Genomic DNA, 26,903 nt, shown 5'->3' on the forward strand with positions numbered 1-26,903 from the left:
TTAATCCATGTATAGACCATCGCCTTGATGTTATCGACCACTGTACATGGATTAGCAAATCTCGTCTGGAATATACGTTCATTACGTGCTCTCCATAGCCCCCAAAGCATCCCGTAACAAATTGCATTAAATCTCTCCCTTTTTTTTGGATACATGCCCCAGTTTGCTGCAAATTAGATCATCTCATCTATGTTCTGAACATTGAATGTAGTAATACCACACTAACTAATTATTTTCTTTAGTATAGTGGTTGCAAAAGGGTATTTAGCTAACACATGATTTTCACATTCCAATTCACTTATGCAAGCACTACATGTGTATGTATCAATCTTGACTCCCCTTTGTGAAAGTGCCATAGCTCTTGGGACCCTATCCAATGTAGCTCTCCAAATGAAAGTTATGACTTTGATGGGAATGAGTTTACTCCAGGTTATTTGATTTTGGTTACCTATTACATAAGGTTTTAGTTCAATGTTTCTCCATAAGAGATTTACCTGATATATGGCATTAGGTGCTAGTTGGAAGGAGAATTGGTCTTCACCCAAATGTAAACTAATTGGTCCAATAGATGGTGATAAACCATCCACTTGGGATGCAAGACCCATAACCAACGAACATGTCTTCCAATTCCCGATAAATTCGCATGCTTCAATTCTTTCTAACACCATACATGATTTCTTCTTTTCGATCTCATACAGTCTTAGGTAAACTATTTTTAATTTTTTAGAGCCTGCCCATGTCTCTTACCAAAATTATGTATGATCTCCAGACTTTATTATTTATCAAAAAATGTCATTGAATCTAAAACCCATCTCCTCGATGTCCATTTTCACACCAACAATGTTATTCCATCCACCTTTGAATTTCTCTTTTGCTACGTAATCGGCATGTTTGTTTCTTAAATTGTGTATTCCTACAATAACTTTAGCCCTCAGAGAAGATGCTTCTTGTTTAATTCTCCACCACTATTTCACTAGCAACGCCACATTTAATGCTCTAATACATCCCACCCCTAATCCAACGAGTTCCTTGGGAGCAATTACTTTATCTCATGCAACCCAATGAATTTTGTTCTTTTCTTCACTTCCTCCCCATAGGAACTTTCGACGAATCTTTTCAAGTGATTCAATGATACCGATTAGGGCTTTAAAAAGAGACATGTAGTAAGTTGGAAGATTACCTAAGGCCGCCTTAATTAATGCAAGTCTCCCTCCGAACGACATCATTTTGGATTTCCAGGTAGAAAGTTTGGCTTGGAATTTATCGATATTTGGTTTCCAATTCTTTGTCAAATTCATGTTTTCACCTACCGGTACTCCAAGATATGTAAAGGACAGAGAGCCAGATATGCATCCCAGAATTTATGCCCGCCTAGCGTTTTTTTTTTCTGATGACACACCAACGCCCACCATTTTTGATTTGTTATAGTTTACCTTCAATCCTATGGACACGTGAAAACACTTGAGTATAGCTACAAGATTTTTTAGATTATTCCTTGACTATTCCCCTAAAAATAATGCACCGTTTGAATAAAAAAGGTGTGAGATTATCGGGTCATCCCCAGGTACTTGTATCCCTTTGAATATGTCTTTTTCCACCGCCAATTTCATTGCTTCATTCAACCCTTCCATTGCTATTATAAATAGAAAAGGGGAGAGTGGATCCCCTTGTTCGACTCCTTTCAAAATATTGAACTCCTTTATTAACGATCCATTTACAGCCACCGATTCTCTCAAGGAATAAAAGCACCCATGAATCCATGTTCTCTATTTTGTTCTAATTCCCGTTTGACATAAGATCGAATCCAAGTATTCACAATTAATGGAATCAAATGCTTTATCAAAGTCCACATTGAAGAATAGAATGTTTTTCTTGATACTTTTTGCTCACCCATATAGTTCGTTAACTATCAATGGACCATCGAGTATACTTCGCCCCACAACATTTGCCGATTGAGCCTCCCCCCACTATCTTCCCCACGACAGTCTTAATCCTTGTGTCAAGTAGTTTTGATATTATCTTATACACACAACCAATTAGGATGATTGGCCTATGATTGGCCTATACAGGGGTACCAAACCCCAGATGTATCTCTCGATTTTCTTGCTTTCGGTGGGGACCATGTTGGGACATAGGCTTACTAGGTCGCTGAATTTGGCTGTATAAGCCACTATGTCGTAACCCTTCATTTTAAGGTTCCACAGTTCCTCCTCGAGTTTCTGAATCTCGCCCCTCGGGCAGTACTCCTTTGCCATCAGATCCTTCAGTGTCTCCCAGCCCATGACGTTAGCCGCTACCAGTGTGAGTGATTTGACATGGCCATTCCACCATGTCAGGGCCCTTTCAGTGAAGGTGCAGGCAGCAAATTTTATCTTGCTTCCTTCAGGACAAGAGCACATCTCAAAGACCGCCTCTATTCTTTCGATCCATTGGGACAACGCCATGATCCCTCCGATTCCGTTGAAGAACACTGGTTTGCAGCTGATGAAGTCTTTATAGGTACACTCCTGTGTACAGGATTGGCTTTCACCATGGTTAGAGTTGGTGCTCGTTCCAGCTCCACTGGTACCACCAGAATTTACTTGAGTCATGGCTGCGGTCACTGCAGCCTGAAATATCACCGCATCGAACTGTGGAGGGGGTGGTGGTGGAGTTTGATTTACAGGCGTGCCTCTGGTCGGACGCTTGCGAGGCGACATCTTTTACTGAAAGTTTATGGAAATGATGATAATAGTAAGGATCAATTGTAAGTATGATGAGAGTGATCCATGGACTAAATCGCCATAGCCCAACCATTAGAATGAGTGTATGATTGAAATAGAGACACCACAATAGAGTAGGGAAACACAAGGGTAAAGACTTTCCAATAGATTAGGTAACTGCCAATATTACTGGTATTAATGATGTAAATGAGTTCGGGAAAAATGACCTAGCAGCAGGTCTTACATCAAACCATATAGGGAAAATGTTGACAGTTTAGAAGTCTAGTTAAAGTACTTGAAAGATAGGAATATTTTACAGAAAAGTGTTCCATATAGCACAGAAAGAAAGGCTATTCCTTAAACCAAAAGAAAAGATGAGTCAGACGCCTTCTACCGGCGACGTATATTCCTCGGGTGAACCCTCAGATCTGCCAGTTGACGTACAACTTCTTGAAGATGTCGCTCATGCGCCCTCTGACGCACTCGGAGTTCTATGACTTCAGCTCGGGATGCAGTCAGTTGTTACTGCAGAGCCTCATTGGTTCCCCTAGTCCTTTCCATAGCCTCTTCGAGTTGGAGAATACGGACCGTGTTAACGCCAGAGTTGGCGTCAATTTCCATGATTTGGTCGATAGCTGCTCGACCTTGCTCCCCATTCCGAGCAATCCTGCGAACCATAATGGGTAGGGCTCGGTCAGCTGAGCCTCCCTCGCTTAGGTTGTAAAAGCTTCGGTCTCCGTTGAAGGGTAAGGGCTGACCCTGCTCATCACTCCAACGGTTCAAGTTTGTCGCCCACAAAGGAGTGGGGCCTTGAAATGCTGGTCGGGGGTTGAGGTTTGGGTTTGGAGCCTCTTGGGGCAGGTTGTTGACATCTGGCTCGGAGTCAGATCCCTCCGAAAAACCTTCTGCGAGGTGATCATCCAAAGGGATTGGATGATCATCTTCTGGCTCTTCTTCAAGCCATCCAGGATTGCCTTGGTTTGGGAAGTATGGGTCGCCGTGGGGATGGAATCCAACCATGATATCTACGCGATAAAAGGGGTATAAGAATCTTATAAAAATAGACGTACTACTTAAGATAATTATAAGATGATCCTTACTAGTTACTTCAATACTTGCATAGTGCATACCAGTTACATGTAATCAAAACAGGATAGACCTTCGAATAAGTGACCCTAACTCTAAATCCACAACCAAACAAGGAACAGGAAGTAAAGCAAAGGTCACAGATTCTAAGTCTATAACACCTTAGTCACATATAACCATAGCGTATCCACTTAGCAACTATTTCCCTACTAGTAAAGACATTTTTAGTTCTCAAATAAGTAATTATAGTAACACAAAATACTCCTATAGTATTTTAGGTTTATCTTCTGTTCTAATGTTCTCGTTGTAGTAGTGTTGGTAAGTTTTTAGACTTGTTGCAACACCACAACCATTCTTAGGCACATGCTAGTCACTCCTCGGAAAATATAGTTGATCAGGCTATATCCTCCCAGTTTTGACTATATGTCTCTAAGCCTAATCGTGTTGTTCAACAATCGTAATACTTTCGTTCTGTCCTAATGACACTGATTTTAGTATGAATGCAGGTATGTATACTTTGTTAAATATTTTACTATTTAAAAGTATAAACTCTTGGTCAGAGTATATTAATCCCATTGCGTTTATAGTTTGTATATCTTTTATGGGTTGATATACTCGATTCACTATAAACAATGCTCTGATACCAATCTGTCACACCCCAAAACCGGAATGGAGGAAACGTTCTGGGGCGGAGGACGTCATGTACAGTATCATAACAATGCATAATAGTAAAGACAAGCAACTATTGGATAAGGTGTCTAAGTCCATAACTATTTCTGGTATGTACTTGACCCGACCCGGCATGGTCCATTTGGGTTGCATGGCACCATGCAATTGGATAAACTAAAATGAGAGAAATAACACTTATGGTTTATTAATATATTATAAGTTCTAATATATTAATAATATTATTTAATTAGTTTGATCAAGAATTAATTAAGTGATCAAAAGATAACTAATTAAATATATGGGTAGATTATGTAAATCTTCCATATCTTATATAGTGGGCTAAGAAGCTCCATGGATTATCAAGTTGGGTTCCACCCATAGGATGCTCCATGGATGCTCCATGGGAGTTACAAACCCATGGGTCATGGAAATGAAGAGTCATGACACATTAGGGTTTACATGGTGTAACCCTAGATGTGTCAACACTATATAAGAAACCCATTCTCCACCAAAATAGGCTACACTAAGAAACAAGAGGGCTAGAGCCGATTTTGCAAGTGTAAGATTCTCTCAAAGTTTACTCCTTTGCATTTGGTGTTGTGTGAAGCATTTGAGGCATCACACTTGGGGTGCTAGGCTCACAAGGTTTCAAGGATCATAATCAACAACAAGGTAAGTTATTCTATCTTTCATTCAAGTTAAAAATGTTCCCCATGTATGCTAGATAGGAATATAACCTTGGAATTCAACTTTGCATGATTATTAGACAAACATAGATCCAAGGTTATTAGGGTTGCATGTACACTTAGGAAGTGTTAGAATGCTCAAAACCCATCAGTGGTATCAGAGCCTAGGTTTGTTTGTTGTTTTTTTTTGTGTGCAAACAGCTTGACGTTTTTCTGTTTTCTGCTCGTATGAAAGTTTGCACATTTGTTGCTGGAAATGGACTAGAAACATTACCCTAAACTGTTTTGATGTTTTAAAGCTTGTTTTAGATGGTGTAATGTTTATGCTAATCCATTTACAATGGCAATTATTAAAATTACAAGTTTTTTTTAAGTGTAATTTTTGATTCTTGAAAGTGTTCATATTCATGTTCTTGAACTTATGAAGATTAGATGATCATAGGAATTGTTTGTAACCTTCATGGTAGTTTAATTCATGATCATAATGTGTTTTAATGGAGTCCATAACTTGTCCTCAAGTTATGGAAAACCAAAAGTCTCACTTTTATTAAAGCCATTAAAAGAACACAAGAGTTATAAAAATGAAGAGTCTTCATTTTTATTACTCAATTAATTCATAAGTTATAAGAAATGAAAAGTTTTGGAAGTTTACAAAACTTGCCCTCAAGTTTTGAAACATGTAAAGTCTTGATTAAAACTTTAGTTCCAACCCTTAGAATTTTAAAAGTTAAAATTCAACCCTTATACTTTATAATATTATAAGTTACTAATATATATATATATATGTATAACAACAAGTCGTCTTACCGCTAGTACGCCTCATTCACGAAGCCGGTCTATAAGGGGGGTATAAGGTTGTTGCCTATAAAATGGCAACTAAATGGGTGTCCACTCTCACCCACCGCTTCCTTGATCGGTGGAGGGTCGTTAGCCGAACGGGTAAGACAAGGACTTATAAATTCTCATTAAAAGTATGATGAATATTATAAAGTAACTAAATGCTTTTATTAAATTCCCAATCTTAGTTACTTTAGGAAAATGTGAATAAGGTGCTAATCCATGAAATTACACTTTACACTTTGTTTAAGTCATTGGTGGAGCGTGTGTGGTTAACCGGCACACTAACTTGGACTTAACAAGGTAGGTAAAGGGTGACTTAAGGTTTACCATAGCATCGGTGGAGCGTGTGTGGTTTACCGGCACATCGATTGAGTGATAAACCTTGAGGGTACCAAGTGATTTGCATGGTTACTTCACACCTCGTTTTGTGATCCTCGGTATCCCAGTCACAAAACTTGGAGGGCATACTCGAGATTGAAACATGCCTTTAAAAAGTTCATTGAATCTGAAAAGAATCTAGGAATTTCTAAGAACCAATTAAAAGCCTAATATTTATATTTCGTTTTTCATGCTGGAAATTGGTGAATCGTAATTCACCTACCTTTCAAATATGTTATAGCTTGGATTACGGCATACCTCTTCTAAGTTATAATATATTGTGATTGGATCCTAGCCTTAATATTACATTTGGGTGTTTTATTAAGGACTCTCTTAATATCTAAACTAATCTTCTTCTCTTCTTTCAGATGTCTTCAAACAATGTTGCTTCTGGCTCTAATCCTAATGGCTCCTTTACCCTTATGAACTTGTGTGGGAAAGTCACTTTTGATGGATCCAACTTCAATGAATGGATCAGAAACATCAGGATGATTACCCGCTACGAGGACAAAGAATATGTCCTTGACAAGGAGCTTAAGGAGATTGATGAGACCACTGCAACTCCCCAGGAGATCGCTGACTTCCGGGCACATGAAAGGGATGCTACAAAAGTGGCATGCATCATGTTGGCCACCATGACAGCGGAACTCCAAAAGTCCTATGAGGACTTCTACCCTTTTGAAATGCACCAAGATCTGATGGAAAGATACCATCAAAGTGCACGACAAGAGAGGTATGAAATCATATGCTCTATCATAACAACCATGATGAAGGACGGGGAATCCGTCACGAGCCACATGCAGAAAATGCAAAGGTATGTGGATCGGTTGCTGAAGCTTAATGTGAACTTCCTTGAGGAGCTTGCAATAGATATCATTTTGCACTCCTTACCATCGTGCTATGATCAATTCCGCATGACATATCACATGAATAAGGAAGAGGTCACACTCAGCAAACTTCAGGGACTCCTCAAGACCGCAGAAACAGGTCTTAAGGGTAAGTCGGTTGTTAACACTCCTACTCCAAACTCCGCCCCGATTTTGGCAATTGGGAAAGGTAGAGGGAAGAAGAGGAAGAGCTATTCGAAGGGTGCCAAGGCTAGGACCCTTGATGGCTCTTCTTCAAGTGGAACCAAGAAAGGTTTCGTCACTCCTTCTTCTGACCCAAAAGAGGCTGAATGCTTCTATTGCCATGAAAAGTCACATTGGAAGCGGAACTGCCCAAAATACCAGCAAGATGTGAAGGATGGGAAAGTTAAACCCAACCATGCAGGTATTTACACTATCTTATCTAATAACTCACCCCATTCTAACTCTTGGGTCCTTGATACCGGTTGTGGTATTCATATCTGTTCTGATTTGCAGGGACTAAGAAGAAGTGAGAATGTGGAGCATGGAAGAATAAACTTAATCATGGGGAATAGGAAAGCTTTACCTGTCACCAAGATTGGAGTTTATACTTTTTTGCCAAGTAGTGGGTTTAGTTTAGATTTGAATAAGTGTTGTTATTCGCCAGAAATGGCAAGAAACATTATTTCCTTTCATGCATTGTATAAACAAGGTTTCACCTTTTCATTTGATAATGAAGTTGGTTCGATTAATGCTTTCTTTAATAATGTTCTTTATTTTAAAGCATTACCTTGTGATGGCGTGTATGAAACTGTATCTGTGGTTGATAACTTAGGAAATAATGTATTGTGTATTGATTCTGTTAATAATAATAACTTGGATAAAGCATCATTATGGCATTATCATCTTGGACATATAAGCAAGAAACGCATAGGCCAACTCCAAAAGGATGGAGTATTGGAGTCATTTGACGTAAAGTCAGATGATAGTTGCGAATCATGCTTACTTGGAAAAATGACAAAGTCACCCTTCACAGGTTCTTGTGAGAGGGGTGAAGGTTTGTTGGATCTTATACACACAGATGTGTGTGGGCCCTTCAAACATGCCACAAGGGATGCTAATCGTTATTATTTGACTTTTACTGATGATTACAGTAGATATGGATATGTCTACTTAATCAAGCATAAGTCAGAGACTTTTGAGAGGTTTAAAGAGTTTAAACAGGAAGTCGAGAATCAATTGGGCAGGAACATTAAGATGCTTCGATCCGATCGAGGTGGTGAGTATCTTAGTTCAGAGTTCCTCGACTATCTTAGGGAATGTGGGATTGTCTCACAATAGACACCTCCCAGGACACCGCAGTTGAATGGTGTAGCTGAGAGGCGTAATCGAACCTTGTTGGATATGGTTCGTTCCATGATGAGTGAGCTTCGCTACCAATCTCATTTTGGGGGTATGCCTTAGAGACTGCCGCCCATATCCTTAATCTAGTTCCCACAAAGAAAGTTGCCAAAACTCCTCATGAGATGTGGACTGGTAAAGTACCCAAACTAGACCACATTAAGATTTGGGGTTGCGAGGCTTTCGTGAGACGCGAGACTCATGATAAGCTCGAACCTCGAAGTGAGAGGTGTATTTTCATCAGCTACCCACAGAAATCCTTTGGTTACCTCTTCTACAGACCTAGTGAGAATGTGGTCTTTGTAGCTAGGAGGGCTTTCTTTCGAGAGAGAGAGTTCATAAGCCAAGGAGACAGTGGGAGGCAAGTTGACCTTGAAGAAATTCAAGAGTCAAGTGGTGAAGGAACTTCAAACCCTAACACTCAACTTGAGGAGGAAACTTCTGTTGAGCCAATTGACAAGTCTGTACCTCTGAGGCGTTCCACAAGGGTTAGGAATGCACCTAAGCATTACTATGGATTCCATATTACTGCGGAAGGTGATACACTTATCAGTGATGAGACACTGATAGGTCTGGATGAACCTAACAGTTACGCGGAAGCCATGGCAGGCCCTGAGTCAGCCAAGTGGAAAGAGGCAATGGACAGCGAGATACAGTCCATGTATGACAATCAAGTTTGGAACTTGGTTGAGAATGTACCAGGTCGTAAGACTGTAAGGTGCAAATGGATCTTCAAGAAGAAGACCGACATGGATGGTAATGTACACACTTATAAGGCACGACTGGTTGCAAAGGGTTTCTCACAAACTCCGGGAGTTGATTATGATGAGACCTTTTCTCCAGTGGCCAAGATTAAGTCTATTAGGGTTCTGTTAGCCATAGCCGCATTTCATGACTATGAAATATGGCAAATGGATGTCAAAACCGCTTTCCTTAATGGAAAGTTGGTTGAGGATGTTTACATGAGTCAGCCAGAGGGTTTTGTCAACACAGAGTACCCTAATAGAGTGTGTAAGCTTGAGAAATCCATTTATGGGTTAAAGCAAGCACCTCGCAGATGGAATCTTTGCTTTGATGAGAAAGTCAAGGAATTTGGCTTTTCTAGGAGTGAAGATGAATCTTGTGTATATGTCAAGGCTAGTGGGAGTATAGTTAGCTTTTTGGTATTGTATGTGGATGACATACTACTCATAGAAAATGACATCCCAACTATGCAGGAAGTTAAGTCCTGGCTTGGGAAGTGTTTCTCTATGAAGGACCTAGGAGAACCTGCCTATATTCTAGGGATAAGGATCTTGAGAGACCGGAGTAAAAGACTAATTGGACTTAGTCAGAGTACTTACTTGGATAAGGTGTTGAAGAGATTCGGCATGCAGGACTCCAAGAAAGGAGAGTTACCCATCCAGAGTAACGCCAGATTGAGTAAGACACAAAGCCCTAGTACTGAGGCTGAGATAGCAGAAATGAGTCGAATACCTTATGCTTCGGCTGTAGGATCGATCATGTATGCTATGACGTGTACTCGACCTGATGTAGCCTTTTCTTTGAGCATGGTTAGCAGGTATCAGGGGAACCCTGGAAAGGCACACTGGACTGCGGTAAAGAATATCCTCAAGTACCTACGGAGGACTAAGGACTGGTTCCTTACCCTCGGTGGGAGTGAAGACTTGAGAGTTGTAGGGTATAGTGATGCTAGCTTTCAGACTGATAGGGATAATTTCCGCTCTCAGTCAGGCTGGGTCTTTACCTTAAATGGAGGAGCAATTTCTTGGAAGAGTTCCAAGCAAGAGACAGTGGCTGATTCAACTTGCGAATCAGAGTATATAGCAGCTAGCGAGGCAGCAAAGGAGGCGATATGGCTGAAGAACTTCATTGGAGACCTTGGAGTTGTACCAGCTATTAAAGAGCCAATGGAAATTTTCTGTGATAGTGAAAGTGCAGTTGCCTTAGCCAAGGAACCAAGGGATCACGGGAGATCCAGACACATCGACAGAAAATACCATTTCATCAGACATCGAATAGAAGAAGGACTCCTCGTGGCAAAGAGGGTATCATCAGATGAGAATCCAGCAGATCCCCTCACGAAGGGACTGACTCGGGTTAAGCATCTCCAGCATGCTCGGAGCATAGGGCTGAAGGATGATATTAGATTTAGTAGTTAGATAACCTTGAAATTTGTAAAGTGTAATTGACATTAGATGATGAATAAAAGGTGTTTTATTTATGAGTAAAGTGTTGCAATCTCTTGTCGATCGTTTACTATATTTCTTTTGCATGTTTTGACTTCCAGAATAATTATGTTTGGTATATCATATTATTCGAACCTCCACAGTCGGTCATATGTCGAAAGTAGGTATGAATCAAGACTGTCATGATTGGTTGCAGAGGTCTAAGTTGTTGGACATGGCTACAACACTCATGAGTGCTCATAAGTTCTGAGCATTGGACTCAACCCACGCTCACTGGAATCACTTCATGGAATTTATCTCGAGTGATCGTGAGACGGTAATATCATATAAGTCTTCAAACCTAGAGATATGATTTGTTACTTATGAGTTGGTTATGCATTGATTGTACGTTAACGCATTGGTAACTCGATGTTATAAAACGTGCTTTTGTGTATAATTCAATGAGTGGTAGAACAAACATATGAGTCGAAGTTTATCTGTTCCTTCTTGGATTAGAAGCTGATATCTGGGCCCCTCGATGATTTTGTTTTGACCTATGTACCGGGCCCGGTCAGAACTAAGTTGATGTGTTCAATTAAGTTCTTTGTCAAACAAATCGGAAATCGGGAAACAAACTGCTGGACACAAAGTAAGACACTGTTCCATGTATTTGTCCGGCTGATATCTAGAACAGAGGATTATATGATCACTTATCTTAAATGGTGTATCATCATCTTCTCAGTTCCGAGAGACCTTGAAAGAGCTACGATTGCCGATCGGTTCCTGAAGTATTGCAGTTATAGTTATTAGACTTATCCAAGTGGGAGACTGTTGGATAAGGTGTCTAAGTCCATAACTATTTCTGGTATGTACTTGACCCGACCCGGCATGGTCCATTTGGGTTGCATGGCACCATGCAGTTGGATAAACTAAAATGAGAGAAATAACACTTATGGTTTATTAATATATTATAAGTTCTAATATATTAATAATATTATTTAATTAGTTTGATCAAGAATTAATTTAGAATTAATTAAGTGATCAAAAGATAACTAATTAAATATATGGGTAGATTATGTAAATCTTCCATATCTTATATAGTGGGCTAAGAGGCTCCATGGATTATCAAGTTGGGTTCCACCTATAGGATGCTCCATGGATGCTCCATGGGAGTTACAAACCCATGGGTCATGGAAATGAAGAGTCATGACACATTAGGGTTTACATGGTGTAACCCTAGATGTGTCAACACTATATAAGAAACCCATTCTCCACCAAAATAGGCTACACTAAGAAACAAGAGGGCTAGAGCCGATTTTGCAAGTGTAAGATTCTCTCAAAGTTTACTCCTTTGCATTTGGTGTTGTGTGAAGCATTTGAGGCATCACACTTGGGGTGCTAGGCTCACAAGGTTTCAAGGATCATAATCAACAACAAGGTAAGTTATTCTATCTTTCATTCAAGTTAAAAATGTTCCCCATGTATGCTAGATAGGAATATAACCTTGGAATTCAACTTTGCATGATTATTAGACAAACATAGATCCAAGGTTATTAGGGTTGCATGTACACTTAGGAAGTGTTAGAATGCTCAAAACCCATCAGCAACAACATCCATTGCATTAATATAATAGTTAATTACATGTGTGTTCTTTTGTAAGTTTAAATGACACCAAAAATGTACAATCAAAATAAGACGAGTCTTGGATCCACTCCGTCCTTCAAAAGCTGTATGGGTGTACCTGTCTTACTGGTTCCCTGAGAATACAAGTTATTTTGAAAGAGAGTATTAGCATAAAATGCTGGTGAGTTCATAAGTATTTAGTGTCATTTAGTAGTTAAAAGCCACAATATGTTTATATTAAAATCCTGAAAAATTTGTAAAGTTTTCTCAGAAAATCCTATATTTTCTGCTTATAAATAACGTAGCCTTCTACCCGAGGCCTGACTATTTTACATGTTTGTTCTTGTATAAAATCGAAATGTTTGTATATGTATTTGTAATAGTGGGAAAAATATAATAGTACTTTGTTACTGTGCAAAAGTATGTTTTCTCCCAATCATTTCTATTCTCTACTAGGAAAATAGTATGTTCTACCTCAGCAGTGATACTACCGACTATTAAATGATAAAAATGAAGACTCAAGGTCGTATTAAATGTACCATACTTCTTAATGAGTCCTATTGCCTTTAATTGATAATTAAGGGTTTAGATGTGAATTAGTTTGTAACCATGCTGATCGACGGCTGAATACTTGACGACCTTCTGGCGTCATAAAATAGTGAGGTGACATTTTGTCACCCCTTGGCCTTACCGGCTGGGACTGTAGCTAGCAGTTGGGGTGTGGGAGTGTCTGTCCCGTATAGATCTATACACACCATGTCTGCTCTCCCTCCAGGAGACTCTGGTTACAAAGTGATACAACAATGTATTGTTGTATCATGAAGTAGTATTTCACATTTAACTTATCGTACATTAGTGTTTGTATAGTAAGTCATAGCGTAGTAATGTTCTCTCTGTACTAGTGTATATTATATTCTCTTGTATAGTGTATAGTGTGTATTGTTTCTCATAATAGTAGGTTTGTATCGACTCATAAATGAACTGACTCTTGTATGTTTCATTGTACTAATCATAGTGAGTGGTAATCTCTTAAACTATACCAATTATAGTTTACTAGTAATGTTGTTTGTATGCCTTTGCTACCCAAAGGTATTGAACTGAAGTAAAAGATTTTATATCTAAACACATATATATGATATATAACTAAGATTTCAACGACATTCGGACAAATAACAGGGTACTCTAAGTCCACAACCAAACAAGGAACAGGAAATAAAGTGAGCTATCAGTCCTAAGTCCTTCAAATCTTACTTATATAAATATATCTGTATAGACATGAGTTTGACAATAATATAAGTTTAAAAAGAGTTTGATAAAGGATTTAGCATTTAAAAGAGTTTAATAAAATGTTTTGAAGTATTTGAAATCCATAAGTTTGATAACAATTTGAAAGTAATAGAAAATCTTTCTGTTTGTTCTAGTTATTAATCACATGATTAATATAATAACTAGAATGTTTCAACTTGTATTCCCCCCCCCCCATAAAAGCATTTAAAATCATTTCAAAGGTTGATTAAGGGGTATGAACTCACCTGTAGTGAGTGGTTCTGACGTGCGGTTGGAAAAGGATTGTAGAGTGTCAGGTGTAACCTTGAGCACACACAATGATCCTAATAGACACATATAGACATGTATGTGTATGAATTTAGTGTATAAACGACTAAATAAGAAGGGTAACACCCTTAATGGTTAGGAAACTCTAAGATTTATGGGATACAATAACATATGATTGCATAGCTAGGGTATATGGCCACCCTATAGAGTTTACAGTCAAAGAGGTATGACCATTGGAGTTTACGGTCCAAGTGTTCACGGTCCTTGGAGTTTACGGTTCTTGGGTTCACGGTCCATTGAGTTCACGGTTCAAATGGGTTTACGGTCCCATGTGTTTACGGTTCTATGACCTTACGGTCATAAGGTTTACGGTCTAATGACCTTACGGTCATGGAGTTCACGGTCTAAGGAGATTCAACCGTAAACTCATCAAAACTTGCACAAATGATGGTTTTCAAGGGATTCATTCAAAGGCATCGGATTCTAGGGACCATACTTAGCCTTAGGAAGGGAAAAGGCTATTAGAACACCCTTTATAAGGGTTTACGGTCTATGAAGATTCATAGACCGTAAACTCTTTTGTTCAAGTAAAGAGTGGTGATCTTTAGTCCAAAATGACGGATTGTAACTAGATTCATGAAAGGGAAGATGATACTTACGGTTTTGAAGGCAGAAAAGGTGTTTTCGGTCCAAAACACAACCGTGTTCTTGAGGATCTTTGATGATCTAGATAAAAGATGAAACCCTTGGATGAATCAAGAGTGAATCATGGATTTAGGAAGGATCTAACACAAAAAGAAGGAATCACTTACTTGTTCTTGAAGATTTGGAAGCAAAAGTTTATGCTTTTTGAGAGAGAATCAGTTCTAAGGCTTGAGAGAGGGAAAAGAATGGCTGAAGTGATCACCCTCCATATATATAGGGATGGGTTTACGGTCACCATGACCGTAAACTCATTGGTCTTGACCGTAAACTCCCTTTTTGAGGAGGTTTACGGTTGTAAGCAGTTAAGAACTTAAGCTGTTATTCCCAATCTCTTATTCCTTAGATGTACTATGGTTAAAACACTCAAAACAGGTTCCAAACAGTGATAACTGGAAGCCAAATGAGTCTAACACTGATAGGCTTAATTATTTAAACAAGCTTGGAAATTTCGGGTTGTCACAGCATCAATCTAAAACCCACATTCCACCTCAATTTCAGCAGTATGTGAGATTCCCACAGAGGAGGAGCTAGAACAATCTCCCAGAACTTCGTTGGTTGCATCACATGTTGCACATTCCTAATTTTGATTTAAATCGAAAGGCATAGATACCTCATTGATTTCCACGACAACGGTGGCCGTATCCAAGCATTGAATAGATGTATTTGAGGGGATAACAGGGGGAACAAAGTTAAAAATTGGTGTTGGGCTGCTAGAATATTTTTTTCCTTTTCTTAGTAGTTGGGCTGCAAATGTTAGGGGATCCAGAATTATTGCTTAGATTCCGTAATGGTCTTATTTGGGCTTACTTTGTGTTTGTTGCAGGAAAAGGATTTGGGAACAATCCAAAACAACCGAACTGGACCATTATTTGAGATTGACCAAAAGATTTGTTTACCGTTAGTCTGATCATCTAGGATCTTATCATTAATTCTCATGCATTAATATTTTCTTCTACCACGTGAGAATCAATTCTCACGTCTTCAACATTCGTATTCTAGAGAATCTCAACCGACTCCATGTTTATGGGGAGAGTACCCATTGCATTAATGGAATTAATGAAATCATTAATTCCTGGTTCATCCCCCAAGACCACCGGCGATAGGGTCTTCAGGCAGCCATGACTCGAAATTTTGGTGTTGTGGATATCATGGTCGTCTTCCTAGTGCGTAACAGGTTGTGTTGGTATCTCCGATATGCTTGGGTTCACATGATCCGGTACAATTTCCCCTTCTTCTACCTCTGTAGTATCCCCCATCCAAGTGTCTGAGGCACCTTCGTATTCATCATATTCCTCCTCAGACAAGCCTATCTCGTCTTCGTCAGAATCTTCTTCCACTTTGTCAAACAACAGCGGGTGGAATGGGGACCAGTCATCCGTATATTCTACTACACTGAGCTTGTAATAATTCTCGTCTAACATGATAGTTATTTCTTCGTTTATCCACTTTCTTTGAGACTTTAGGACTCCCACCTTACCCATGGAGTAATCTCTTCTCATGCTAATCTTGTCGAAGGGGGATATTACTTTTCCGAATCTACCAGCAATCTTGGAAAAGTTATCATCATCAAACAATCTTAATGGTAATCCAAGAATTTTGAGCCATGCAGTTTTTTCATATGGCATCTCCTTTTGATATGCTAGAATCAACCACTTGAACCAGTCTTTCCATCTGTTGTTATCTTCTAGGAACTCTCTAGCATCCACCGAGTTACCGAATCCTAAATCCATGGTTAATCCTACCAAGTATTTCGTGTCATCGTTCATTAACAAGGTGGCCAAGAGGTTACTAATGTGGTCTAGACTGTGAGCTTCACCGGCCAAAGTCTTTTTCTTCAGCCACTCGTTCATCTGTGTGTTAGAGTTGGGTTTAATAGGAGGGTTACTTACTGGATAAGTCTCCTTTTGAATCCCCATAGCTTGTGCATATGAGCGATGGTCTATTGTTCTCGTGGTCATCAGAGGCGGCAGAGACGCTGGGATGATTATGTGTTGTGGCTGTTGATTGGAGGCTCGGTGCTTGTCACGTATTGGTTTCCTCCTATATGAGTTGTGATTGGGTAATTCTTTAAATACTCCGACCAAATGAAAAAAATAAATATTAAAATAGTGCAAGCCAGCCGATTGATGTCGCATGTACTCCCATTATAGAATTTTGATGTTAATTTAGAAAAAAAAAAGTCAAACTTTTCATACAACTTTTAGATTACTCGTATGAAGAAAAATCAACTCTTCAATTCCTATTGTAGACATATGAGCACTTTAAGAGTCGGATTTTTTTGAAGGTATGTTAACCGCTAAAAAAATTACAATAAGTCCTATTTTAACGATTATTTATTTATTTTTCATGTTATTTTATAACAAATATGCTTTCATTATTATAGATTTTGTTTTTGGTTTCGCAACCATGAAAAATCGTATAGTAATGTTGTTTTACTTTGCAATAGTAAAAACCAATATAGCAATGTTGCCTTAGTGACAAAACTTCTGTCTTTATAAATTTATATTTTTTTGCAAATATTTAATCAGCCTAGGTAATGCACGAGTCTCACACATAGTATAATTAAGTCTCACACATAGTATAATTAATACATATTTGAGACAGGTATTAAATTTTATAAAGAAGACTTCTAGTAGAGAATCAATTAAAGTCACTTGAAATAAGAGATGGTTTCCTTATATATTTGATAACAAACTTTATAATTCTTAAAAAAATATTTATTTCTTCAGAAATCAAATATATTCTACCTTTTCTTCATATTTTTCTTTCTATCCACTAGATCAAGATAAGTGTCAAAAACAGGAGATGAGATTAAGAGAGAAAATTAGTGGTATCTACGTATCATAATCTTATATGAATAGGAAGATAAATATAAAGAAGGGAAAATGTCACTGTAGCACATTAAAGTTAAGGAATTTTTCCGATTTCGTAACTAAAGTTATTTTTTTTTGCGCAATAGACCATTAAAATCCTATTTTATCGATCAAATTAACCATTTATCCCGATTTTAAAAGGTTTACCAATTGCCATGCCTATGTGGATGTCTGTTGTTACAAATTTGCTTATGTATAATTTGTATGTGGCCTAGTGATGTGGCGAAGGATGTCAATTTATCCGACAACCCTATTAATTGAAACCCTTATTTGGACCACTCTCATTTCTTTCTTACCTATTCATGCAAACTTAAAATTTTCTTCCTTCGACTATTGTCATCTTCAAGAAAAATGTCTTCTAGCTCGTTGACTATAAGGAATCGGTTCCAAGTTCCTCATATGTAGGTTCGAGATGTTGTGAAGATATGCAATTATAGTGTTCTAGCTAAGGAACGAACTTGTTGGAAGCTAACTAATCCCATGAGGCATTTTTGGAATTGTCGAAACAATATGGTAATCTTGGATCTAGCTACATTCATTAAAGCAATAGATTTTAGTGTTTTAAACTCGTATTTCACTGCCAAAAATCCTTTTATTTCGAAAAAAAATCCTAAATTTATATTTTGTTGATTCTGTCTACTAATTTTGGTTTGGTTTCTGTTAGACGATTATGATTAGATTTGATTTTGATCATATAGGATTTCGTAGATGTTTAATGTGTATTCCTTATAGACTAAGCTAAATAAATGTGGTTATTTTGAATGGAAAGATGAAGAACGGGATGAAAGGTAGTACAAAAACCTTCTTTATTCTCTAAAGCAGAAACTAGATGCTAAAGAGGATCTTTCTATGATCAAGAAATTGAGGACAAGGATTATCGTAACATCCAGATTTTTCAGGTATTGTTCTTTGAATTCTTTTGTGATTAAGTTGGTTTTGAGAAGTTATGCCCTACGCTTAGCATAGGGTCATCCTCTACACTGAGCGTAGGTGAGGGATTATGGACGAGGATTTAATGACCTATGATGGGCGTCAGATTAGGCTACACAAAGTGTATCTGCGCTAGACCAAAACCCAAAACCTAGGGTCCTGAGCCTTATTTAAAGGCTGTAACTCCTTAGGATCCTCCCCATGACCAACCTTCACCCTCCTAAAACTCCACCTTGGAATCCTAGCCACCGTTTATGAGTTTTGAGCTCTTGGACTGACTTGTGTGCTCTTTTGAAGGAAGAAGATGTTGTGTGGAACCACTTGGAAGCCTCAAGTTGTTTAGATCTAGAATTTTCAAGCCAACATCCATCTCTAGAAGGTATAAAGTTTCTGTCTTGATGTTTATTCATGTTAGATCTAGTTTGGTTATGAACTTCTATGGATTTTGTCCCCATAATCTTGGTCCATGTGAGTATGAGTTACTCCAGACCATTTGAATGTCATTTTCTGATGTTTTTTAGGTTATAGAGTCATAAAAATGAGATCTTGGAGACTCTCATCCATCCATGCATGAGTTCTTGAGCATAATTTTGCTTTATGGACTTAGGGTTTGGGTTTTTCTCTTTTAGCCATGCAAATGGATAAATTTATCTATTAAGACGTCCATTTGGTCCAAATCTTAAAGTTTGAGGGGCTTACCTTCTGTATTAAGAGCTTAATGGAGTTTTTGGATTTCAAGGGGCTATACTGAGCTTAGATATCTATATGTTGAGCGTAGACTTGGAATTACCCATTTTCTCACTTGGAGATCTACACCGAGTGTAGAGCAGTATGCTACGCTAAGCGTAGGTCAACTGAGGGTTGACCGTTGACTTTTTGTCCTATTTGACTTTTGGTCAACTGTGTTAGGACTTAGTCTTGCAAGGGAAAAATGGTATTATTCCCTAAAGAATGATTATTTGTGAACCCAGACTCTTAAAGAGATATTTATTACCTTGATTGTTAATTAGGATTTTTATTATGTGTATGATTAGCGTAAATAGACTCGATATCACCAATTTTTCGATCTTGTGAGCTGAGGTGTAGACTATTGTGATTTAAGAGGTGAGTTTTCTCACTATACTTTATAGAATGCTAGATTGTCTTTGTGAATCTTGCATGTATGTTGGGCAAGGCCCTTCGTGTATATTGGGAGGGGCTCGTAGTGGATACTGGGCGGAGCCCGTTATGTATGATTGGGTGGGCCCAGTATTTGTATTGGGCAGGGACTGTTATGTATGTTTGGTGGGGCGCGTATTTTTATGTGGTATTTTGGAGAACTCACTAAGCTTTATGCTTACGATTTGGTTTTTATTGTTTTAGTTACTTCTAGCAGCAAGGGGAAAGATCTGACTTGTCACACCCCCGACTAGTGTCAGAAATGCCAAGCTGTGTGACGTATATTGGGGTATGAAGTCTTGTCTAACTTGGAGAAACTTGGAGAATTTGAAGCAACTTGGAGAACATTGGAGCATTTTGAGCAACTTGAAGCAACTAGGAGCATTTGGAGCAACTTAGAGCACTTGGGGGTGGAATGGAGCAACATGTATGCCATTGACATACATGTTGCGTCATTCATGGAAGATGTTGCACCAAAGTGATTGATGTTGCACCAAATTGGAAGATGTAGCGCAAAAGTAGAAGATCTTGCGCCATGCTTGAAGGATGTTACGCCATCCTTGCAGAAGATGGGCCATCATCATGCAAGTTGCACCATCTTGGTGCAAGGTGTGACGTTATGGTACCCTGATGAGCCACGTATGCTATGGAGTCCTCTATGATGCTCAATATATCTCAAAAGTTGGTGATGCTCAAGGAATACACCATGTCGTGCCACCATGATAGATGTTGGGCTACTAGTGATCATGATGCTCCAGTATGGCTCATGTGTTCGGTTGATGTTCATGAGCTTGAAGGTAACAAAAGCATATGCACGGCACTCTGAGATTAGTTTGAAAATAGGGCATCCCCATTATGGGTTAATTATAGATGAGCTTGGCCCATCATAATTAGTGTTTCCCACATTATTGTTAGTTGTATAGAAATTTGAAGAGAGCAATCATTGTGAGGTTGAGAGCACATCCTTTAGATTAGTTAGTAAGTGTAACACCCATTTTCCAGATAGGATAAGAGTAGGGCATAACGGAGTCAAAGGCATGATTTTTGAAAAAAAAATTATGCGCACGACATGATCGTAGGGTGGTCACAACATGACAAGCCAAATTGATGAACGTGTATCCGGAGGATTAGTCATGACATGACATGTATTTGGTCACGACGTAACAAGGGCTGCAACCCAAGCCTATGATCTTTTAGGGTTTCCTTCGTATTTAAGGACCCTAAACTCGGATTTAGAGTTCATTTCTCAGCCTCCATCTCTCTCAAAGATCCCCCGATTACCTTGTCCTTTTTTGTTCACGATGTGACCGAGGAGGGTTCACAATGTGGTGTCTGCTGGGTGAGTTGTTCGTAATCAAGTTGGTTGAGTTGGTGCGAAAGAGAGTTTGAAATCAGGCAGAGTGCGTTCTCACGACCTAACCAAGGGCTGGTCACGATGTGAGGGTCAACTGTTAGTATTGTTGACTATTGGCTTTGACTTTGACCATTGACTTTTTGCATGGTTGACTTTAGGTTAATTTGTTGGATTCAAGGTATAGACTAAGGTTGGACCTTGTATTATATGATAGGTTTGTTGTAGCACTGGTTACATGGCATTGAGCTGTGGCTTAGCTCACTTCATGAGTCAGGTGAGTCTTCTCACCATACTGTGTAGGATGCTAAATGTCTTTGTGACGCTTGTATTATGTGTTGGTTTGGGCCTATTTGTATGGTGGGTTGTGCCCATTGATATGTTGAGTTGGGCCCATTTGTATGTTGGGTTGGGCATATTGATATGTTGTATTAGGCAAGTTGTTATGTTGGGCTAGGCCCATTAATATACTGGGTTGGGCCCATTTGTATGTTGGGCTGGGCCCGTTGTATGGTATGTGGTATTTTGGGAGAACTTACTAAGCTTTATGCTTACGGTTTGTGGTTTAAATATTTTTAGGTATTTCCAGTTCCAAAGGGAAGATCCCGACATGATCACACGATATCCCTTTGATTTTATTCTGCATTGTTATTCGGTTTCACTTTGATGTCGAGAATATTTGTACTATGATTAGTTTGGAACATTTGGTTGTATCTTTTAGGTGTTTAAAAATGAAATTTTTACTATTATTTTTGGGACGTTACAATTTGGTGATAGAGCCTTAGTTTGAGGGATTCTGGCACACTCTCGGGTGTATTTGAACTCAAACTGAGGAACTGGTAATCTTTTTGAAAAAAATAAGTTTTCTAAAAAGAAAATTTTACAAATAAAAATGTATGATGCGTTCAATCAGCCGAGCTTAAGTAAGTGATTCCCGGACCCCCGTTCGTTCAGGGGCTTCGCCCCTAAATGACAGTCTACTTTTAATCTTGAATAAACTTAAACAAGTATGCACTCCACACCTTCCTTACTTGTTTAATATTTATCAAGATCACTTTTGGTCAACAAAGTAATCCCATTACACTTAAATCACATTAGTGAAATAAATCACCAACAGAATGGACTAGACCATGGGTTTGGGTTAAACCCTAATTATTGATTGGGTTTGTTTCTGGTTTTGGTTTAGCGTGAGGATCAGTGTTAGCTGCTGATCGAGTGTTGTTTCAGTTATCATTAGTAGATGTGAGTTCCCTCACTGTGTTGATGGGTCGAAGGCACCAATGCTGGCCCATGGTTTATTATGGTTAGAATGCTAACTATTTGTATGACTCTACATAAGTGATATCTGATATAAATATCGGGCAGGGCCTGATGAGTATATTGTGTGTTAGTTATCTGTATGTGTTTATATGTTACTGGGTACGACCCGATGCAGAGCGGTACCCAATGACTAGTCTATATGCTATTTATCTCTATGATTATGGCATGTGTTATATGTTTATATGTATATCGGACGGGGCCCGATGACTGACAGATATGTATGCCGAGCGGGGCCCGATGCCGGAAGGGGTCCGATGTCGGGCGGGACCCGATGATTGGTAGGGCCCAGTATATGTTGATATGTATGGTATGTGGTATTTTGGGGAACTCACTAAGCTTCGTGCTTACGGTTTTTAGTTTTGGTTTCAGGTATTTCCTGTTCAAAAGTGAAGGGCCCGGTTTGATCGCAACGTATCCACCCATGTTTCCACAACATGTCGATTTTAGGATTGTATTCTAATAACTCTTTTTCTTTGAATGATTTTGGAAAAGATAATTAGTGATTTAATTGTATTAAAAATGAAATTTTTACCTCTTGATTTTCAGGATGTTTCAAGTTGTTATCAGAACCTTGGTTTGAGGGATTCATGCATACTCTTGGGTATGTCTAAAATCAAAATGAGGAATTGGTAATCTTCGAAAGAAAATAAGTTTCTAAAAATATTTTTTTAAAGAAAATAGTTTTTTGAGAAGAAGTTTTTTAAAAGAAAAAGGCGGTGTGATGCATACAATCGGCCGAGCTCAAGTAAGTGATTCACAGAATACCCATACATGTTTATTATGGTATATGTTATGAGAATTGTATGCCAGATTAGGGATAAGGAGCTGCTCAGGATTTCATGATAGGAGAGATGCCTTTATATGCCTGATTGTTTTGAAATTTTAGAATTGTATGCTAGTATGGTTGTCAGATAATTGGATAAAATGGCTTGATTAGTTGACACGCTGTTTATATTTTTCCATTGCCCGAAGGCTTCTTGCTTTATGCTTTGTGGAATTCTTAGTGATGTGGGTTAACTACTAAGTGAATATGTCAAGTCACATGTTGCATAGGTTAAATAATCTCAGAGTGATGGATTTGACCATATTGCGTAGCTCTTGTCTGAGTCCAACCGTTGTAGGGATGAGTCCTTTATTCGAAGGATTATCTAAGCTTTGTGGCATGTGATTGTATTCATGAAGTAGTTAACTAACATTACCAAGAGCTCTTTAGCAGCTGATGGCAGGGTAAGGTCGGGAACCTAGGAGAGACTAGGGAGTGTTTTTTTTTGCGGTTTTGGATGCGTTGTTTAGCGAGTAATCGGTGTACCAGTTTGAGAAGGTGACTTAGAGGATTTGAGATGATTCTTGAGGAAAGTATGGATAGGTGTGGAAGGTAGTATTGGGCACGTACTACTGAAAGCATAGGATCCATACTTGAATAATGGAGAGTCACAAAGAATCTAGGAAGCTTGTGGAATGAGGACTCTTGGGTATGTTCTGATAATTATATGATTGGTTATCAGAATGGTGATGAGCACAGGTGGAGGAGGTTCGAGTTCTGGTTCAGGCTCAGGTGAAGGTGCAAAGCCAACTGATGAGTGGATGCGGGAGTGTATCTTATCGGAGATCACCTACAGTATTTTGGAGCAGACTCTTGTGATCTTCGGTATGGTCAAGGAGGGGATTTTGGAGATTCCGGACGAATGTTTGGGCGCGTTTTGCACTGAGGTTTTGGCTATTGATAGAGCTCGCACTCTTTCCTTCCGTGATTTCTGTGCGTATTAAGCTCCCGGGTTCTTTAGGGAGAAGGACCCCATTGCCAGTAGGAGATGGTTAGCGGCTATGGTGAATGCTTTCCGTATGAGTTTTTGTAACGCCCGTGTTTCGAGGCTAAACATTAATATGATGATGTAATAGTTAGAGTCAACAAATGTAACTTATTTTGAAGTAATAAAGAGGAATTATTTGAATATTATGTGGATTATATGATTTTATGTGCATTATACTTATTTATAAGATATAATAAATTAAGAATGAAAATAAGCGTAAAAAATAAAATAATAGATAAACCCAATATCTACGAAAAAGGTTGTAGTGGTTGTGACAAGGATTCCGAAGATATAAAGAACGCTGAAATCCGAGTTATAACGAAAAAGTTATGACCCATCGGAATTTCGCGACAAAATCGGGACGACGCGGTGTGACGTAAAAAGTGAGTGTACGATAAAGTACTTTTTAGCCTTAATTATCTAAACAGAAGTCGTAGTATATGTTCAACCGAGAGCGTGCATAAAAAGAACGTCTACATCTGACTTCGTATGAGGAAGTTATGAATTTTCTAAGATTTGGCATAGCAATGTGCAGCCCGGAGTTCGAATTTTAGATGGAGCGATTTTTAGCCGACACAACATAAACGAGAATCGAAGATCTCTTCAATAGGAGCTCAACGATAAAAATATAGACAAAAACAGACGTCGGATGACAAAGTTGTGAATTTTTAACGGACTTTTCCTGTCCCGGCCTGTTAAAATATAATTTTAAAAATAAATTCAAAATTAGTCGACGGAGTCTAAACGAAAGTCGTAGAGTACGTCTCCACCTACGCATGGATATAAAGAACATCAAAAGCGGAGCTCGTATGCGACAGTTACGAATTTTAGAATTCGGGAAACGAAAATGCGAGACTACCTACGGAACGCCCCGCGTACTCGCACACTAGGTCCGTAATCAGCCACGTCGCTCCATCCGATGATTGACACACAATTGTACGAACACGCTGCATACCCAGGTACACCCTACGTACCTAGGAACGCGCAGCGTACCTCCGCAGGTACGCCCTGCGTAACAGAGGCTTCGGCCCTATAAATAGAGGTGCGAGGCCAACCCTAACTCTCACACCTTAAACCCATTCTTTCTCTCTCTACTCTCTCTCTCTCTCTAAACCACCCAAAACACCCCCAAGCCCTAGAAAACTTCCCTAGCGCTAGAAGAAAGCCCCGGAGCACCCGAAGGCTCCGAGAAAAAGAGCTTTTCGGCTCGGAAAGTTCTGCCCCCGCAGAGCTCGGTTTCTAACAAACCTCCCAGTTTCGTCAAAGGAAATCATATTTGTCACACCCCCGAACCAGACGGCGGAAACGTCCGAGGGCTCGCGTGACTTAAATTGAATATCATCACAATGATTATACATGAAACACAACATAAAATTCACCATGCATTAATACATAACGATTGACATTGTTCACATCCAGTACATTGTTTAAATATTACATATTCATAGCATCAATTGTTCGAGTGTTTTCAAAACATAACATCCTAACATACTTGATTTACCCTTCAGCTTACCTGTTACCTGAGAATACAAGTTATTTTGAAAACGTCAACATATGAAATGTTGGTGAGTTCATAAGCAGGGTTGTGATAAAAATGATTTGTGTAGTTTATAAAACCCAGAAAATCCGATATTTTCTGAAAAGACAATTGTTTACCAAAGTGTGAAGATCCATAAGTTGGTGCATGAATGATTTCAAAACGTGTATAAATGGGAAGTTTTGCATTATAGTTATTGAAAATACAAGCGAGTGGTGTTGATTTCCTCGAAAAACCCGATGTTTTCCGATAACATAATATAATTGTTTCAAATTGTTATACCGCCACACAAGTGATTTTGATTACTTTTCCTTGATTACTCGGATAGTATTGGATTTATTTAATTTCGTGAGTCGTTATAACCATGCATAATAATGACTAGTTCGTCTGTCTTGGCATCCTAAAGAACGCCAGAATTGATCTTAAGATTTTGTCACCCTAGACTGGCCGAGTCTAACTGTAGCGAACAGCTGAGGTGTGGGGGAGTCACCCCCGTATAGATCTATACACAAACTCTCGCTCTCCTTCCAGGAGACTTTGATTATAACTACAGACTACGAACGACACTTAGAGGTGTCGCCCGTTATTACTCACTTAATCCAAACAAAATTGATTACTATTGATTAACGACCTGAATTTGTTTACTTTGATTGCAAGTAAGCCTAACAAACGAGGAGAAGAGGATTACAAAGTCCTGCTAATTACGTGAGTTATTTTAGGCTGTTGTTTAAACGAAGAACGCGTTGGCCCATTTCACATATGATTTAATTGGACCTTGCTAGCAACGCTAATGGGCCACTGGGGTCCAATAGCACATAGAAGCCATTGAGGGTCCATTAAACATGTAATTTGGGTCACAGGAGGCTTAATTGACATGTATTATTATCGTTAGGCCCAAAAGTCATGCCAATGGGTCACGAAGGCCCAATAAGCATGATTAAGATCTTTCAAGCCAAACTATTTGAATATTTACTTGTTTTAGGTATAGTATAATGGTCGGAAGTTTGATTGAACAATTGTTAAATTCTCAACGGCACGAAACTTGTTGGTTGTTTATAACGATATTTGAAAATATATGTATATTCTTCATTCTATTTTCATAAGTTGTAATTTGGTATTCTTTTGACCCAAATATCTTGAAACCAAAATAATTGACTCAAAATATTGGTTTGACCCATTCAGCCCTTCTTTAATAAAAATGACAATTTTAGTCCCTTACATAAAGAAAAAGACATTTTTGGCCCTTAACTCATTTTCTTGACA

Source organism: Lactuca virosa, chromosome 9, assembly GCF_052849685.1.
Source record: "Lactuca virosa cultivar CGN04683 chromosome 9, Lactuca_virosa_CGN04683_v6, whole genome shotgun sequence".
NCBI lineage: Eukaryota > Viridiplantae > Streptophyta > Magnoliopsida > Asterales > Asteraceae > Lactuca > Lactuca virosa.